A 19,168-nucleotide genomic window follows, 5' to 3' on the forward strand; every position below is an offset into this window, starting at 1 on the left:
CCCCATTCCTAATTTGGCCAAAGCAGTGTCCCTCTGGGCCCAGCTCAGCTCAGAATTTCCGTCTTAAGTGCTAGTCAAGCTCTTCCCGCCACCCCAATGGACTTGAGTCCCATGGGATGGCGCAAACTCTCAGCTCACACCCTCCTCCCCGCCAGCACCACCAGCCTCATGGCGGGGGCAGAGAAAAGGACCAGGAAAAGGCCAGGGGTGGGGCAGGATTGACATCACTGCTTTGCTGCGGGCACGTTCTTGGGGCACTTTGAGGCTTCTTTGGAGAGCCCCGTGGAGGTCTTCCATGCCCTTGTTTCCAGGCAAGGAGGACCGGGCCAGGACACAGCCACGTGCACACACACACACACACACAGAGACGCACTCACACACCTCCCTGCCTTGGCACTGGGGAGCGGACAGAATAACCTTCTGAGTGAAGATTGTGCTAGAAAGCTGCCTTCTCCCTCCCAGTTGTCCCTTACCCTAGAGCAGGGTCATTTCTGGCCCCAGCTGGCAGGGGTGACATGAGAAGGACTCCAGATGCTTCAGGGTATTGGGCACCCAGCCGAATGTCTCAGACTTGATTGTATGGGCAGTGGGGAGCCATGGGCAGGCTGGGGGCAAAGGAGAGACACCCCCGGATCTATCCTGTGGAACAGCATGGAAAGGATGCACTTCTGGGCAGGACTTCATAAGCTGGTGGCCGTCAGCGGCGGCGGATGAGCTGAGCATTGCTGGCTCCCACCCTGCTTGTTCAAGGGCCTCCACAGCTTCACTTTACCTCCTTCCTCCCCTCCTCAGCTCCTGAGCCATGGGATACAGCCAACTGGAACTTTCACAGGAAGAAAGCACAGCCCATGGCTCTTACTGGACTAGTACTAGTTCCCCCCAGAGAGAAAGGTCTGCAGAAAGCAGGGGCCACCTACCTCCACACTGTGACCCGGCCAAGGGGTCCTGCCGGGATTACCGTCTTCACTCCACACAGGCAAGGAAGCGACCACAAAACGAAGCATCCAGGCTCCCATCTTCACTGGGTCATATCTCAGGATAGCGTATATTAACGCATATATGTGGAATCATGTAGAAAAATGGTATACATGAACTTATTTGCAAAGCAGAAATAGAGACACAGACATAGAGAACAAACGTATGGAGACCAAGGGGGAAAGGGGGGCGTGGGATGAATTGGGAGATTGGGATTGACATATTTACACTACTATATATAAAATAGATAACTAATGAGAACATACTGTATAGCACAAGGAACTCTACTCAATGCTCTGTGGTGACCTAAATGGGAAAGAAATCCAAAAAGGGGGATATATGTATACGTATAGCTGATTTACTTTGCTGTACAGCAGAAACTAACACAACATTGTAAAGCAACTATACTTGTTTTAAAAAAAAAAAAAAAGATTCCATCCCCCGTTGCCTATGACAACATCCCGCTCAGTCTTGCATCCCGGATTTCCCCCTCTGGTGGGTCATTACCACCAGCGTTCGAATATGTCTTCGTTTCACCCGTCTGAAAGGCACGCTCCAACATGCGCCCCCAGTGATGGCGGATCAGGTCTTCAGACTACGCCGCCCGCCCCAGCTAGAAACCCTGGGCCACATGTATTTTTTAAAACTACCGGAGGGCATTAGAGAGCTGACAAGGTAGCGAAGAATTTTGAGTTCAAGGTCTGGGAGAAGACAGAAAGCTGAGGTTTGCACTTGGGGCTGCTTTTTTCCTGGGGACTTGCTGATTCTGAAAGAGAGGGATGAGAGGATGAGCCGTGCTTTTCCAGCTTAGCAGGCTAGGGGGAGGGGGTTGGAGTCCTGGACTACTTGAGGGAGGGATGCGTCAGCCCCACTTTGGATGGGGACCTCAAAGGCTGCACTCAGGAGTAAGGGTGGACCCCCCTTACACTCAGTTCCTCTTCATCTGGGGGCCCAGAGACACCCAAATCCTGAAATTGTGTTAAGGGGATCCCAGATTGCTAGCACTCCCATGTAACTGATAGCACCATACGCTGATCTTCCTCCAGAGAGGTTTCATCATCCTAGACTTCAAAATATTTCTACAAACAATTTATCAGATCTATCCTGTCTGTCACACCCTCAGAGGTAACCAGGCATACAGTGCAGCAATGTGCATAAGAAACAGCAGTAATGGATCACAGGAGAGACTCACAGAAGTTCCAAAACACCTGCACTTAATATACTCAAAATGTATAAAATTATTTCTAAAAACTGAAAACCGTAAAAATATAATACAGGAAAATTTTAAAGAACCACTTAGAAATTGTAAAAAATAAAAAGTATGATAACCAGACATAAGAGCTCAATGAATGGGTTTAAAGGCAGATTAGATCGGAAGCAAAGCAAGGATGTCTGCTCTCACCACTCTTATTCAGGATGGTACTGGAAGTTCTAACTAGGGCAACGAAGGCAAGAAATGGAAATAAAAGGCATGAAGATGAAAAAGGAAGAATTAAAACTGTCCCTATTTGCAGATGATGTGATTGTCTACAAAAAGATAAAAATAAAAAAAGGCAAGAAAGCTACAAAAAAGACTTCTAGAACCAATAAGTGAGTTCAAAAGATCATGGGTGAGCACACAAAAATCAATTGTATTTCTAGGTACTAGCGATGACCATATGAATGCTAAAATTATTACAATATCATTTACAATTTCTTTAAAAAATTAAAGTGTAAGTCTAAAAAAACACATGTACGAGTTTTATGCTAAAACTATAAAAAGCTGCTGAAATCAAAGAAGATCCAAATAAATAAGGAGGGGCTTCCCTGGTGGCACAGTGGTTAAGAATCTGCCTGCCAATGCAAGGGACACGGGTTCGAGCCCTGGTCCAGGAAGATCCCACATGTCACGGAGCAACTAAGCCTGTGCGCCACAACTACTGAGCCCACGTGCCACAACTACTGAAGCCTGTGCGCCTAGAGCCCATGCTCTGCAACAAGAGAAGCCACGAAAATGAGAAGTCCATGCACCACAACGAAGAGTAGCCCCTGCTCACCACAACTAGAGAAAGCACGCACACATCAACGAAGACCCAACACAGCCAAAAATAAGATGTACCTTGTTCATGGATTGGAAGACTCAACATAGTAGAGATGTCAGTTCTTCCCAAATTGATATATAAGGTTAACATAGTTTCTATCAAAACCCCAGGAAGATTTTCTGAAGACATATACAAGATTATTTTAAAATTTATATGAAAAGACAAAGGACTAGAAAAGCTAAAACAGTTTTGAAAAAGAAGAATAAAGTGGGAGGAGTCATTCTACCCAATTTCAAGACTTATTATAGAGCTAAAATAAACAACACTATATGGTGTTGGTGGAGGGACAGACACACAGATCTATGGAGCAAAATAGAGAACCCAGAAATGGACCCACACCAAGATGCCCAACTGGTTTTTTTTTTTTTTTTTTTGCTGTACACGGGCCTCTCACCGCTGAGACCTCTCCCACTGAGGAGCACAGGCTCCGGACGCGCAGGCCCAGCAGCCACGGCCCACGGGCCCAGCCGCTCCCCAGCACGTGGGATCCTCCCGGACCGGGGCACGAACCCGCGCTCCCCGCATCGGCAGGCGGACTCCCAACCACTGCGCCACCAGGGAAGCCCCCAACTGGTTTTTGAAGAAGGAGCAAAAGCAATTTGATGAGGGAAAGACAGCATTTTCAACAAATCGTGCTGGAGCAAGTGGACATTCATAGGGGAAAAAAAAAATTGGAATCTTGACCTAAGTACCTAAGTCTCATACCTTAAGGGAAAATTATTTCTCAGTGGATCATGGGTTTACATGTTTACTGCAAAACGATAAAACTGTAGAAAATTTTGAAAGAGAAAATCTTCAGGATCTAGGGCTAGGCAAAGAAGCATGATTCTTTTTTTTTTTTTTTTTTTTTTTTTTTTTGCGGTACATGGGCCTCTCACTGTTGTGGTCTCTCCCGTTGCGGAGCACAGGCTGCAGATGCGCAGGCTCAGCGGCCATGGCTCACGGACCCAGCCACTCCGCGGCATGTGGGATCTTCCCGGACTGGGGCATGAACCCGTGTCCCCTGCATCGGCAGGCGGACTCTCAACCACTGCGCCACAAGGGAAGCCCAGAAGCATGATTCTTAAAAGGCGAAAATTGATCAACTGGACTTCATCACGATTAAAAACTTTGCTCTGTGAAAAACCCTGTTAACTAGATGAAAAGACAAGCTATAGACTGGCAGAAAATCTTTGCAAACCACATAACCAACAAAGAACTAGTAGTTGGACTATATGAAGAATCCTCAAAAGTAGAAAGAAAAATACGGAATCATAATGTCATGCACCTGAAACTAATATAATGTTGTTCATCAATTATACCTTAATTTTAAAAATTTTTAAGAAAGAGTAACTTAAAAAAAATTTTAAACAGTAAAAAAAAAAAAAAATCCAAGCAATCCTATTAGATATGAAGAAACATTTTACGAAAGAGCATCTCCAGAAGACAAATAATTTTGATGAAGTCCAATTTATCTATTTTGTATTCTGTTGCTTGTGCTTTTAGTTTCATATCTAAGAAACCATTGCCTAATCTGAGCTCAGGACGATTTATCCCTATGTTTTCTTCTAAGAGCTTTACAGTTTTAACTCTTACATTTAGGTCTTTGAACCGTTTTGAATTAATTTTATGTATGGTGAGGTAGGGGTCCAACTCATTCTTTTGCTTGTGGACATCCAGTTGTCCCAGCACCATTTGTAATTGTCTTGGCACCCTTGTCAAAAACCAACTGATCTCAAATATGAGGGTTTATTTCTGGACTCTCACTTCTAGTCTATTGATTGATAAGTCCATCCTTATGCCAGGACCACAGTTTTGATTAGTAGCTTTGGAGTGAGTTTTGTAATTGGGAAGTGTGGGTCTTATGATTTTGTTCTTCTTTTCCAAGATTGTTTTGGCTATTACAAGTCCCTTGCATTTCCATATGAAATTTAAGTTCAGCTTGTCAACTTCTGCAGAGGTGCAAGCTGGAATTTTGATAGGGATTTTGTTGAATCTATAGATCCGTTTGGAGTATTGTCATCTTAAAAATATTGTCTTCCATTAAGACTTCCAATATTAAGTATTTTAAAACGTGGGATATCTTTCATTTATTTAGGTCTTTTAAAATTTCTTTCAATAATGCTTTGCAGTTTTCAGAGTGTAAGTTTTGCACTTCTTTTGTTAAATACAGACAACAACAAATAAGCACATGAAAAGATATTTAAAATCACTAGCCACCGGGCTTCCCTGGTGGTGCAGTGGTTGAGAGTTTGCCCGCCAATGCAGGGGACACGGGTTCGAGCCCTGGTCTGGGAGGATCCTATATGCCGCGGAGCAACTAGGCCTGTGAGCCACAACTACTGAGCCTGTGCATCTGGAGCCTGTGCTCCTCAACAAGAGAGGCCGCAGCGGTGAGAGGCCTGCGCACTGCGATGAAGAGTGGCCCCCGCTTGCCGCAACTAGAGAAAGCCCTAGCACAGAAATGAAGACCCAACGCAGCAAAAGTAAATAAATAAATAATTAATTAATTAAAAAAAAAAAAAAAAAGAACTGGGGTTTCAGGGGAAGTGGCAACATAGGGGTACAGGACAAGAAGTACAAATTATTAGGTATAAAACATGCTACAAGGATATATTGGACAACACGGAGAATATAGCCAAAATTGTATAGTAACTATAAATGGAGTATAACCTTTAAAAATTGTGAATCACTGTATTGTACACCTGTAACATATAATATAAAAAAAAATCACTAGCCATTAGGGAAATGCAAATCAAAACCACCATGTGATACCATTACACACCTATTAGAATAGCAAAAATTTAAAATAGTGACAAATGCTGGTAAGGATGTGGAAAAATTGGAACCATCATACATTGCTGGTAGGAATATAAAATGGTATCGTTTCTTTAAAAACTCAACGTACAACTACCACACAACCCAGCAGTTGTGCTCCTGGACATTTATTCCAGGTAAATTAAAACTGATGTTCTCACAAAAACCTGTATGTGAATGTTGATAACAGCTTTATTCATAATAACCCCAAACTTGGAAAGTATCCAAATGCTCCTCAACTGGTGGCTGGTTAGACAAACTATACATCCACACTGTGCAATACTACTCAGCAATGAAAAGGAAGGAATTGCTGATGTGTGCAGTGAGCTGGTTGAAGCTCCAGAGAATTATGCTGAGTGAAAAAAAAAAAGCCAGTCTCACAAGGCTACATGCCGTATGATTCCATTTATTTAACATTCTTGAAATGACACAATTATAGAAGTAGAGAACAGATTAATGGTTTTCAGGGATTAAGGAAGAGGTGAAGGCAGGAGGGATGTGGATGTAGCTATAAAAGGGAAACAGGAGGAATCCTTGAGGTGATGGAAATGTTATGTATTTTGACTGTATCAAGTTCAGTATCCTCTTTGTGATACTGTAATATAGCTTTTGCAAGAAGTTACCGCTGGGGAAAACTTGGTAAAGGGATCTCTCTGCATTACTTCTTACAATTGCTTGTGATATACAAGTATCTCAAAAGGAAAAAGTTTAATTTAAAAAAGCAGATTAGATGCAGCAGAAGAGAGAATTAATGAACCTTAAGATGTATTAGCAAAAAGTACCCAGAATAAAAACCATGGAGACAAAAGGATGGAAAACAGAAAAGCATTTAGCAGTCATAGGAAACATGTAACTGACATGTACTGTAGTTCCAGAAGGAGAAGTGAAAGAGAATGGAGAAGAAATAATATTTGAAGAGATAAACAGATGAGAAATTTCCACAATTGATTAAAGAAACCAAGCCACAGATTCAAGAAGCCCTATTAAACTAAATCAGAAGACAGAAAATCTTAAGTATGGTCAGAAAAAAAGAGCAGGAACGAGGGGAGGCAAAGGGGAGAGGGAGAAAGATTACCTTCAAAGGAGCACAATTAGATGGACTGCAAACTTTACAACAGAAGTAATGAAAATCAGAAGACAAGAGATTCATATTTTTGATGTACTAGAAGAAAGTAACTGCCAACTCAGAATTCTAAGCCCAGTAAAATTCTCTCTCAAGAATGAAGGAAAAATATGATATTTTTAGAAAAATTAAAATTGAAAGAATTCATTACTAGTAAATCAGATGAAAAATCAGTAATATAGATGACTTGAACATGATTAAGAAATCTGCCAAATGGACATATACCAAACAATGCATCCAACAAATACAAAATACACATTTTTTCCCAAGCAGACACAGAATCCTTGTGAAAAGTTACCATATACCAGATAATTAAGCAACTTTCTACCAACCTCAAAGGACATTATTTGATCACAATGCCATTGAGATAAAAATCTATGAAGAAAAAAATAACTACAAAATTCCCACTTGTTTGGAAAATAAATAGCCTAAGGTCAAAGAAGAAATCATAATTGAAATTAGAAAATATTTGAGCATAAAAGAAATGATACTATTATAACATATGTGGTGCCGTTAAATTGGTGCTTAAAGGGAAATTTAAGCTTAAGAGCATACATTGGTAAAGAGATCAAAGAAGATCTAAATAAATGAGGAGACATACTGTTTTCATGGATTGGACAACAACAAGGTAAAGATATCAATTCTCCCCAAATTGATATACAAATTTAACTGACTGAAAACTAATGATTTATCTGTACTTTCCACAAATTAAAAATAGGATAGTCAAATAAGCACAAAGGAAAAGGAAAAGAACAATGAAGATAAATATAAAATGAATGAAAAAGAAAATAAACATAACAGAGAATCAGCAAAGCCAAGTGCCAGTACCCTGGGGGAAAAAAGTTAATAAAATTGATAACTTCTTGGCAAACATCATCAAGAAAGAAAAAAAGAAGACACAAACTCCCAATATCAGGAATTAAAAAGAAGATACCACAGCACATCCAGAAAACATTAAAAAAATGAGACAGTTATGAAAAATTGTATCCAAAACATTTGAAGTTTGAAAACAAATGGATAATATTCTTTTAAAAATTATAAATTCCCAAAACTGATACTGGAAAAATAGAAATTGAAGAACCCTATATTTATTAAATAAATTGAATCTTTCCCAATAAGAAAACTCCAGGCCTTGCAAATTCAACCAAACATTTACAGAAGAAATAATACCAATCTTACACGAGGTCTCCTAGAGAATAGGAAAAAATGTATAAAATGAATATAAAAGAGTATAAAATGGCCTCAACTCATTTTATGAGGCAGGTTTACCCTGATACCAAAACCTGACAAAGTGAGTCTCCGTCATTGACATAGATGCAAAAATTTCAATCAAAAGATAGCAAAGGAAATGAAGCACAACCTAACCAGAGGTATCCCAGAAGTGTCATGTTGGCTTAACATCCAAAAACAATAAATATAATCCACAGCATTAGCATTTCAAAGAGAAAAATATATGATCACTTCAATAGACACATAAAAAAATATAATATTCAACACCCATTTGAGCTTGAAAATGCTATACAAGCTGGGAGTACGAGGGAACTTTCTTAAAACTGATGACAGACACCCATGAAAAACTTACAGAAAACATCTTACAGGTCTTAATGCTTGAAATATTGAAAGTTTTCCTTTCAGAACAGGAACAAGACCACAATACCTGCTATCACCACCTCAATCCAACATTGAACATAAAACCCTGGCAGCACCGTAAGGCAAAGACAAGGAATAAAAGGTGGAAGGATGGGAATGGAAGAAACTAAAATGTTACCTTTCAAGATGATATAATTATACAGGTAGAAAATCCAAAATAACCTAATTTAAATCAAACCCAGTGGCTAAGCATAAAAAAAAAACATATCTCATTCAAGCAAAATCTAATATGGGTTGGTGAGACCCCCCTTCCATATACCACTCTGGGACCTAGGCACCCTCCTGTCCACCAGCATCTCATCTTGTGGTCTCCAGGGTCTCCATGGTAAGAAAAGACAGAGTGTAAGGGTAGCTCTTCAGTTCTTCAACAGTTTGGCTTGGAAGTAATAGGTGCCACTTCCACTCACATTTCATTGGTTTGAACTAGCCACATAGCCCCACCTAACTACCTGGGAACTGGGAAGTGCTGTCTTCCCTGGTTCCCAAATATTCAAGTCACACACCTTCCCCAACTGCCATGGGTCTCCGAATCCAGCTTGAAATCTCAGATCTTCGAGTGAGTGGCTGCGTGGTGCTTTCCAGGGGTTCTGTACCTGCCTCCTCTTGGTCTGGAGTTCTTGTGAACTAAAATGTTGCCTGCCATATCAGTAAACCAAGGATGTTGCAGCCATCAAGCCATTACATTACAGCCACCCCGACGGTGAGCCCTGAAGGAACTCAGGATAGAAACAAGGTGCTCACCATCTAGCAGTCAACTGCCTCAGCCAACCCCGATGGTGCACCCTGAGGAGACTCAGGATGAGAAAGCACAGGATGCTGGCCCCAGGGAGCTGAGGTGCAGATCAAAGGAATGATTTCAAAGAAGATGTGGCACATACATACAATGGAATATTACCCAGCCATAAAAAAGCATGAAATAACGGCATTTGTAGCAACATGGATGAGCCTAGAGATTATCATACTAAGTGAAGTAAGTCAGACAAAGACAAATATCATATGATATCACTCATAGGTGGAATCTAAAAAAAATTATACAAATGAACTTATTCACAAAACAGAAACAGACTCACAGACTTTGAAAACAAACTTATGTTTACCAAAGGGGAAACATTGAGGGGGAGGGATAAATTAGGAGTTTGGGATTAACATATACACACTACTATACATGAAATAGATAACCAACAAGGACCTACTGTATAGCACAGGGAACTCTACTCAATATTCTGTAATAACCTATATGGGAAAAGACTGGATATATGTATATGTATAACTGAAGCACTTTGCTGTATTCCTGAAACTAACACAACACTGTAAATCAACTGTGCTCCAATATAAAATAAAAATTTAAAAAAATTTTAAAAAGAAATGATTTCAGTGAGCCCAGGCTCTTGCAACTTCCCATACATAGAAAGGCGCTAAATTCCTTAACTTGATATCTGGTGTTCTTTTACAGTAATCCTTTGATGTTCGGACTACCTGGTCTTTTGTTGCAAAAACTCCTGTATATCCTGGCTCCCCGCTTGCCTCTTCGGAAGAGTTTCTCAGCTTTATCTGCGAGGCTGTGTTCCAGGCTTGAAGTCCTCAGGATGTTCACTGAATAAAACATAATTCTCAACTATTATGTTGTGCATTTTTTTTCAGTCAGCAATCTACAAACTGAGACATTATTGGCCTCCTGTACAGACCCAATGTTCACTGATGGGGCGGGTCAGAATAACTGAGGTCAACACTTCCACATGGAAATGGGAAGAATGGAGGTAGGGCCATTGCTCTGTAGTAATTCTGAAACCTTGCTGGGTGGACATTGCCAAGGCCCCCACCATGCTGCCCCATCATCCTCCTTGGCCACGTCTGAAGTGGACATAGGAGACCGTGCCATCCCTGGGGGCCGTGAAACTCTCAGCTGCCATCTGCCCAGGGACGACTGGGGATGCAAGGCTTATTTTAAGTCAAGAACAGTCAAAGCCTTAATTTAGTCCAAGCTTTGGGTTTCTTTCACAACACGATTTCCTTAAAAACATAGTAAGCTTCCAATTTATTTGTTTCCAATAAGCTCCATGTTCCATACCTCCACCCAAAAGTTCTTTTTGAGATATGGTCTCAATTTTGCTTATCTGCCTTTTTGCCCCTAAGTCTCACTCACTCACAATATAATGGCAGCTACCTTGAGTCTGTTGGGACCTTTTTTAATCTGCTTTTTGCCCTGAGGTAGTTTGAGCCTTTGATGTTCAATGGCTTTCTGGATGTTGTATCAAGTTATTTCTGGCTTTCCAATTTTGCTAAACCCTTAATTTCTGGAATTTCCCTGGTCTCTTTATTCCTGGTTACAAATTAACCACTTCCTTCCTGAATTCATGCAAAATCTTTTTGAGGGTAGTCAACAGCCAAGACACACTTATAATACCCCTCTTTCTTACCTCTTGTTTTAGTGTTCAAGTTCATTTGGCTATAAAGACTGATAGAAGTAATGTGTCAGCATTTATTACCTGGATTGCCAACACCCACCCTCCAGTATCAGTTTCCTTGGTGCCAACCACCAGCAACTAAGCTAATGCCATGTATCTTAGCTTTTAAATGCAGCAACATCAATTATTAGTCAGGACAGGATAAACTATGCTGAGTTCAAAACAAAAGGTTATTTATCCTTCATGCAAAGATGATGCAATCAGGCAATGCTCCAGGGAAACCCTCCTCCATAAAGTGACTCAGGGATCCAACTGCTTTCATTTGGTGTCTCCACAGTTTCAACACAGAGCCTCCCTGTGGTAATGCACTGAAAGGGACATAGCAAGATAAAGGAAGCTCTCTTAATGACCTCATGCCAGAAACAGCGTTATATATTGTATTCCTAAAACCCCCCAAATGAAAACCTACTATAAAGACACTAGGATCAAATCAACATGCTACTGGCTTGAGAACAGACAGATTAGAATACAGAAATATATGTGAGTATATTTGATAACAAAAATAATATTTCAGGGCTTCCCTGGTGGCGTAGTGGTTGAGAGTCCACCTGCCGATGCAGGGGACGCAGGTTCATGCCCTGGTCCAGGAAGATCCCACATGCCACGGAGCGGCTGGGCCCGTGAGCCATGGCCGCTGAGCCTGCGCGTCCGGAGCCTGTGCTCCACAACGGGAGAGGCCACAGCAGTGAGAGGCCCGCGTACCGCAAAAATAAATAAATAAATAAATAAAATTTCAATACAATGGGGAATTATTAATACATAACTATGATTATTGTTTTACTAAACCACAAATATTTCCAAATTATACTAACATGACTAGCTACCCATCAGAAAAAAATAAAACTGGATCTTATTTTAGCTATATGTAAAAATAAACTTCATATTAAAGACTTAATAAAAATGCAGCAAGAAATTCTAAAGGGTTGTATGAACACTCTCAGTGGAGAGAAATGTACCTAACCAAGACCAGATGCCTGGTAGCTATAGAAGGAATGATACACAGTTAGTAATACAAAAATTAATTTTTCTATGACAAAAGATAACACCAAGTCAATAGATGAACAAGAGATTTAAACACAGAGAACACATATAAGGCTTACATCTAATTTACAGAGAGCATGCAGAAATTGGCAAAAAGAGAATAAACAACACAACAGGGAAGAAATGGGACACCAAGAGGCAATTCACAGAATGAATCCAAATGGTAACATACAAAAAGACCTCCACTCACACTGGTATGGGGGAGGGGAGCAAAGTGAAATAATGATACCTCTTTACATCAGACTGACAAAAAATAAATCTATAAATCTATGGTTAGCAGCTGTATGGGAAAAGGGTACTCACGCACTGATGCAAGAAAGTAGAGTTGTTATAATGGTTGTTGAAAGCAACCTGAAAATATCTATTAACATTACATACACTCATGGATGGGATGGAATTCCTTGTTGGAATGGAAACAAAATGATGCCTATTGACAGAGGACAGAATCGGTGGTATGTGGCCAAGTGAGAAACAACCTACCCTCCAGGAAAAATGCATGTGTCTGTGTATATACCTATATTTATCATAAAACGTATTAAGAAAAAGGTTGTGTGACATAACATTTACAAATAATAATAAAATATACAATACCCTTTTTTATAAATTTGATGTAGTCAACTGATCCTCACAGAATGTTTTTGCAGATTTTTGCCAAACTGTACGTGTAGCCAACCTATAGCTGGGACCCATGAACAAGTGTTGGTCCAACATGAATGTACATTTTTGTTAAAAAGTAAGGAGAAAGGGAACAAAGAAGATGTTTGTTGAAACTTCACTCATTCATCAGTGGCCCGAGTGCCCTCTTTGTTGAATTGAATAAGGTTTTTTTTAAAGTTTATTTATTTATTTATTTTTGGCTGCCTTGGGTCTTCATTGCTGCATGCAGGCTTTCTCTAGCTGCGTTGAGCGGGGGCTCCTCTTTGTTGTGGAGCATGGGCTCTAAGCCTGTGGGCTCAGTAGTTGTGACTCGTGGGCTCTAGAGCACAGGCTCAGCAGTTGTGGCGCATGGGCTTAGCTGCTTGCAATATGGGAGCTCTTCCCAGACCAGGGATTGAACCCGTGTCCCCTGTATTGGCAGGCAGATTCTTAACCACTGTGCCCAGGGAAGTCCCAAATAACAGTTTTCAAATCCTGGGAAAATAGTTTCTCACTTTTTTTCTGCTAGTCACAGTGCAATAGCTGCAGATGTGACTCGATTTTAATTGAATTTGCATTATTAATGTTAATATTTCTCAAGTCTAGACAACCAACAAAACAATCAACCAAGCCGAGGTCTGTAATGTGTGTCACTTTCTGTGGTGTGTGTGCTTTTGCCATGGCCAGCTTTAAACCACGTACAGGACACATCTGATCACAGACTTATGAATATGTGCCCAGAAGCACGCCATCGTGTTGTATTTTTTAATAGATGTAAATAACCTGGAGCATCGAGAATAGTAAAATAATTAGGAAGTGATACGTTTGGAGTATTTTTTACCTTCGTTTTGAGTATAATGTATGTATTTAATTATATGTTTACAGAATTTAATATTTTTACTGATTGCATTTAGTAACTGGCTCATGATATTCCCGAAATGCTAACAATAGGCTTTCACGAAGCCAGTATGAGCTGGCTCCAGCACACCCCTGGGAATGGCTGACCGGTATGCAATGGCCACACGGTAGAATTTTACATAACTATTTGAAAGAATGAATTGGAGTTCTACAGGGGATTTCGAGGGATTTTCACAAAGAATTGTCCAATAAGAAAAGCAAAATATAAGCAAGAGAATATAATATTCATCACATTTTGGTAACAGAAAGCCGTCTGCCTCCCAGCAAAACCTCTCTATACGTGTCTGTATATGCTAATAAATGATTGATGTGTATTCAGGAGAATAAGGCAACACGAAATGGGGACATAGGGTGGGAAGTGTGGGAAGGAGGAAAGGGAGCCAAGTGAAACAGGAAAACAGAACACAAAGACTGCCAAGAAAACAAACAGCACACATGTTAACACATTCCAGCGTTTGTGTATAATATATGCATGTATGTGTTCACGTCATTAAAATATATTTTAAAACCTAGTCCTCAGTTGGACAGTTATTTAGGTTATTTATTGTTATCTAACAAACCACCCCAAAGTTAGTAGCTTAAAACACCAACAACCGTTTACTATGGCAATTCTGTGGGTTGAGCGTGTGGGTCTCCTGCTTCGAATGGTGTTGGCTTGGGGCACTGGGGTGGCCAGAGGTTCAACAGGGCCTCCCTGGCATGGCTGGCGGGTGATGCTGGCTCCAGGCTGGGAGCTCAGCTGGGGCTACCAGACGGGGACTTCATTCCTCCTCCACGTGAGCCTCTCCACACGGCTGCTTGGGCTTCCTCACAGCATGGTGATGGGGTGCTAAGAAGGAGTGAGTGCTGGGGTGAGGGATGGCTGTGGTGTCAGAGAAGGTACAGGAGGTCAAATTATAAGGGGTCTTGCAATCCCTGTGAGGACTTTGGCTTGTATTTCAGGTGAAAAGTGGGAGCTTTTGCAAAGTTTTTGAGTGTTGCTCTGGCTTAATGTTTTTAGACAGTTATTCTGAGTGCCGTGCTAAGAACAGACTGTAGGGGGCCAGGATGAAGGTGGCTTGTACCAGGATGGAAGCAGTGGGAGTGGTGAGAAGTGGTCAGATTCTGGAGGCATTTTGGAGGTACAGCCAATATAAGTTCCTGACAGATTGGATGTGGGGTGTGAGAGAAAGGTGGGCACCACGGATGAATGCAAGGCTCTTGGCCTGAGCAACTGAAGGACGGGGCAGCTGCCAACTGAGGAGGAAGCTGGGAAGAGATCGGGCGCTCCGTGGCAAATGTGTCGAGCTTGAGAAGAGGTGGCTCTGACATCCAAGTGGAACCATCACGGAGGCAGTTGGAAACCTGTTAGCTATCAAAGAGAGGGGCCTGGAGGCATTGTCATCTCAGTGGTTTTAAAGCCACCAAACAGAGAAGAAAAAGAAATAAAAGGAATACAGATTGGAAAAGAAGAAGTAAAACTGTCACTGTTTGCAGATAACATGATACTATACATAGGGAATCCTAAAGATGTCACCAGAAAACTACTAGAGCTAATCAATGAATTTGATAAAGTTGCAGGATACTAAATTAATGCACAGAAATCCCTTGCATTCCTGTACACTAACAACAGAAGATCAGAAAGAGAAATTAAGGAAACAATCCCATTCGCCATTGCAACAAAAAGAATTAAATACCTAGGAATAAACCTACCTAAGGAGGTAAAAGACATGTACTTAGAAAACTATCTCTCTGATGAAAGAAATCAAAAATGATACAAACAGATGGAGAGATATACCATGCTCTTGGATTGAAAGAATCAATATTGTGAAAATGACCATACTACCCAAAGCAATCCACAGATTCAATGAAATCCCTATCAAATTACCAGTGGTATTTTTTTACAGAACTGGAACAAAAAATCTTAAAATTTGTATGGAGTCACAAAAGTCTCCAAATAGACAAAGCAGTCTTGAGGGGAAAAAACGGAGCTGGAGGAATCAGACTCCCTGACTTCAGACTATACTACAAAGCTACAGTAATCAAGATAATATGGTACTGGCACAAAAACAGAAAGATAGATCAATGGAACAGGATAGAAAGCCCAGAGATAAACCCATGCACCTATGGTCAACTAATCTATGACAAAGGAGGCAAGAACATACAATGGAGAAAAGACAGTCTCTTCAATAAGTGGTGCTGGGAAAAATGGACAGCTACATGTAAAAGAATGAAATTAGAACACTCCCTAACACCTTCCACAAAAATAAACTCAAAACGGATTAGAGACCTAATATGTAAGACTGGACACTATAAAACTCTTAGAGGAAAACATAGGAAGAACACTCTTTGACATAAATCACAGCAAGATCTTTTTTGATCCACCACCTAGAGTAATGGAAATAAAAACAAAAATAAACAAGTGGGACCTAATGAAACTTAAAAGCTTTTGCAAAGCAAAGGAAACTACAAACAAGATGAAAAGACAAACCTCAGAATGGGAGAAAATATTTGCAAACGAATCAACCGACAAAGGATTAATCTCCAAAATATATAAGCAGCTCATGCAGCTCAATATTAAAAAAACAAACAACCCAATCCAAAAATGGGCAGAAGACCTAAATAGACATTTCTCCAAAGAAGATATACAGATGGCCAAGAAGCACATGAAAAGCTGCTCAACATCACTAATTATTAGAGAAATGCAAGTCAAAACTACAACGATATATCACTTCACACCAGTTAGAATGGGCATCATCAGAAAATCTACAAACAACAAATGCTGGAGAGGGTGTGGAGAAAAGGGAACCAACCCTCTTGCACTGTTGGTGGGAATGTAAATTGATAGAGCCACTATGAAGAACAGTATGGAGGTTTCTTAAAAAACTAAAACTCAAATTACCATATGACCCAGCAATCCCACTGCTGGGCATATACCCAGAGAAAACCATAATTCAAAAAGACACATGAACCCCAGTGTTCATTGCAGCACTGTTTACAATAGCCAGGTCATGGAAGCAACCTAAATGCCCATCGACAGACGAATGGATAAAGATGTGGTACATATATGCAATGGAATATTACTCAGCCATAAAAAGGAACGAAATTGGGTCATTTGTAGAGACATGGATAGACCTAGAGACTGTCATACAGAGTGAAGTAAGTCAGAAAGAGGAAAACAAATATCGTATATTAACGCTTGTATGTGGAACCTAGGAAAATGGCACAGATGAACCGGTTTGCAGGGCAGAAGTATAGACATAGATGTAGAGAACAGACGTATGGACACCAAGGGGGGAAAGCGGCAGGGGGTGGGGGTGGTCGTGTGATGAACTGGGCAATTGGGATTGACATGTATACACTGATGTGTATAAAATTGATGACTAATAAGAACCTGCTGTGTAAAAATAAATAAATTAAATTAAATTTAAATTTTTTTAATAAAATAAAATAAAGCCACCAAACAGGATCACTGGGGCAGCAAGAGGTTAATAAAAGGAGATACAGTCCAAGGACTGAACAATGAATGTGATCAAGGTCAAGGAGACAGGAAGAAGCAGCCAGGGAGTGAGGAGACACTAGCAGAGGGCACGCGGGGTCCTGGGAGCCAGGCGAGGAGGGGCAGCCAGGAGGAGAGAGGGACCCACCAGCAGAGTCGGAGGCAGCTGATGGGTCAGGAAGCTGAGGTCTGATGGCCAACATTGGATTTTGGCTTTCAGGGTCTGGACGGGGCGGGGTCACTGCTGACTTCATTTAGAGCAGTTTCAGGGAATCTCTGGTATGAAAAGCCTGCTTGGAGCGGGCTGGGGGCAGACTGAAGAAAGATGGGGAGGAGTTTTGCTCTTTCAAGAAGATTTGCTATCAAGAGCGGGAAGGAGACAGCAGTGGAGGCCAGAAGAAGTGGGAAAGGAAGGCTTCTCTGAAGATGGGAGAAATAGTTGGGTACGTGATGCTGACGCTAAGAGCTGATGGGGAAGCACAGATGGAGCACGGCTCCTGAGCCCGGCAGTGATGGGCCGGGGCCAAGTGCACGACGGGACTGAAACAGACCTGGCCTGTCCCGTGCAGCCTCTCGTCTTTGATGGGTCTTTCCAGCCGGGTGGCACCTCACCCTCACTCCGCTTGCCCTGGCTCTTCCCACCCTGCCCACCCACTCCAAGAGCTTCTGAACCACGCTCACATGGGTCCTTGTCGGGAACAGCACATGTCCTTTTAAAAGACCATCCTGCTTGCTGTCGGATGCCCCACCTTCCTATTAATCGCCTCAGAAAATAACCAAGCGGCTGGCAAATATTCCAGCCAAACCCCTGTGCGGGTGGCAAGACGTGACATGAAAAGGAATCTGTAGCAGGAGCCTGAGAGGCAGGGCCAGACGGGCACTGGTTAGGAATGTCTATTTGTGGCTCCCAGGCTAATTTCTGGATACGATAATGAATAAATATTGGTCTTTGCTTCTGCAGCCTTTTCCATCTGGGTGGTTCAACCAAATAGATGCTGCCACCTCTTGTTTTCTAGAACTGTGGAGAGACTGGGGCCAGAGTGGAGTAGGGTGTCACCCAGCTTCTCACAGCCAGAGGGTAGCAAGACAGGGAGGGGAGCACTGGAAGTTCAGAGACCCTTGGATGGGAGCTGTGATTACCCTAAGCACAAGCTCTACCTCCTGCTTTTGTCTCTGTAACACACCCTGACGAGTGCTCATCCAACTATCGCTTGAATACCACCAGTGATGGGGAGCTCATTACCGAAAAGCAGTTTGTTCCACTGTTAGATGGTACAGAATGTTAGAAAGAGTTTTTCCTTTGTAAGACTTCTTTTCTGAATTCCTATAACGTCCTGAGCACTGTTCTAGACACAGGATGCAGTGAATAAGACCTAACAGGGTGCCTGTCTTCAGTGGACTGATAAACAGGAACCCACACAGACAGCAAAAGGAAGGGAGGGAGGAGGTAACAGCTAGTGCTGAGCAATGCAGAGGATATAGGATGGTGTGAGCATCCTATATCCTAGTGACAAATGCAGAGGCTCTGGGGTGGTGAGAGAGAGCGGCGGGGCCGCTCCACCTTGGTGACCAGGAGCCGTGACCACTAAGCTAAGAACTGGGTCAAGGAGCTGGGCGTGCAGATGCCAGCAAGGACAGCATTCTGGACAGAGGGAGGTAACGTGGGGATCCGCTGGCCTCTGAGGATGGGAGGGACCACCCCGAGGCGGCAGCCATCCTCGATGTCCTCACTGGGAGAGGGTCCGTCCCAGGACCGAGACGATTGGGCATTTGGCAGCAGGGTGCTACTCCTCCTGCCCGAGCCTGGAGGGGGCTGTCTGGGTGTGTGCTACCTGAGGGCAGTGCCCTCCCCATCAGGTCACCTCCCAGCCGTCCCCGCCACCACCCACTCTAGGTCTCTGCAGCCCCCACCCCTGCTCTGAGCAGTACTGGGAGGGGGCTGGAGGTGGGCTCAGAGCAGAGGGTCTGGCTGAACCCCACCCCTGGAGATGCTCCTTCCTGCCAG

The sequence above is a fragment of the Mesoplodon bidens genome, assembly GCF_964165515.1.
Source record: "Mesoplodon bidens genome assembly, chromosome: 11".
Lineage (NCBI taxonomy): Eukaryota > Metazoa > Chordata > Mammalia > Artiodactyla > Ziphiidae > Mesoplodon > Mesoplodon bidens.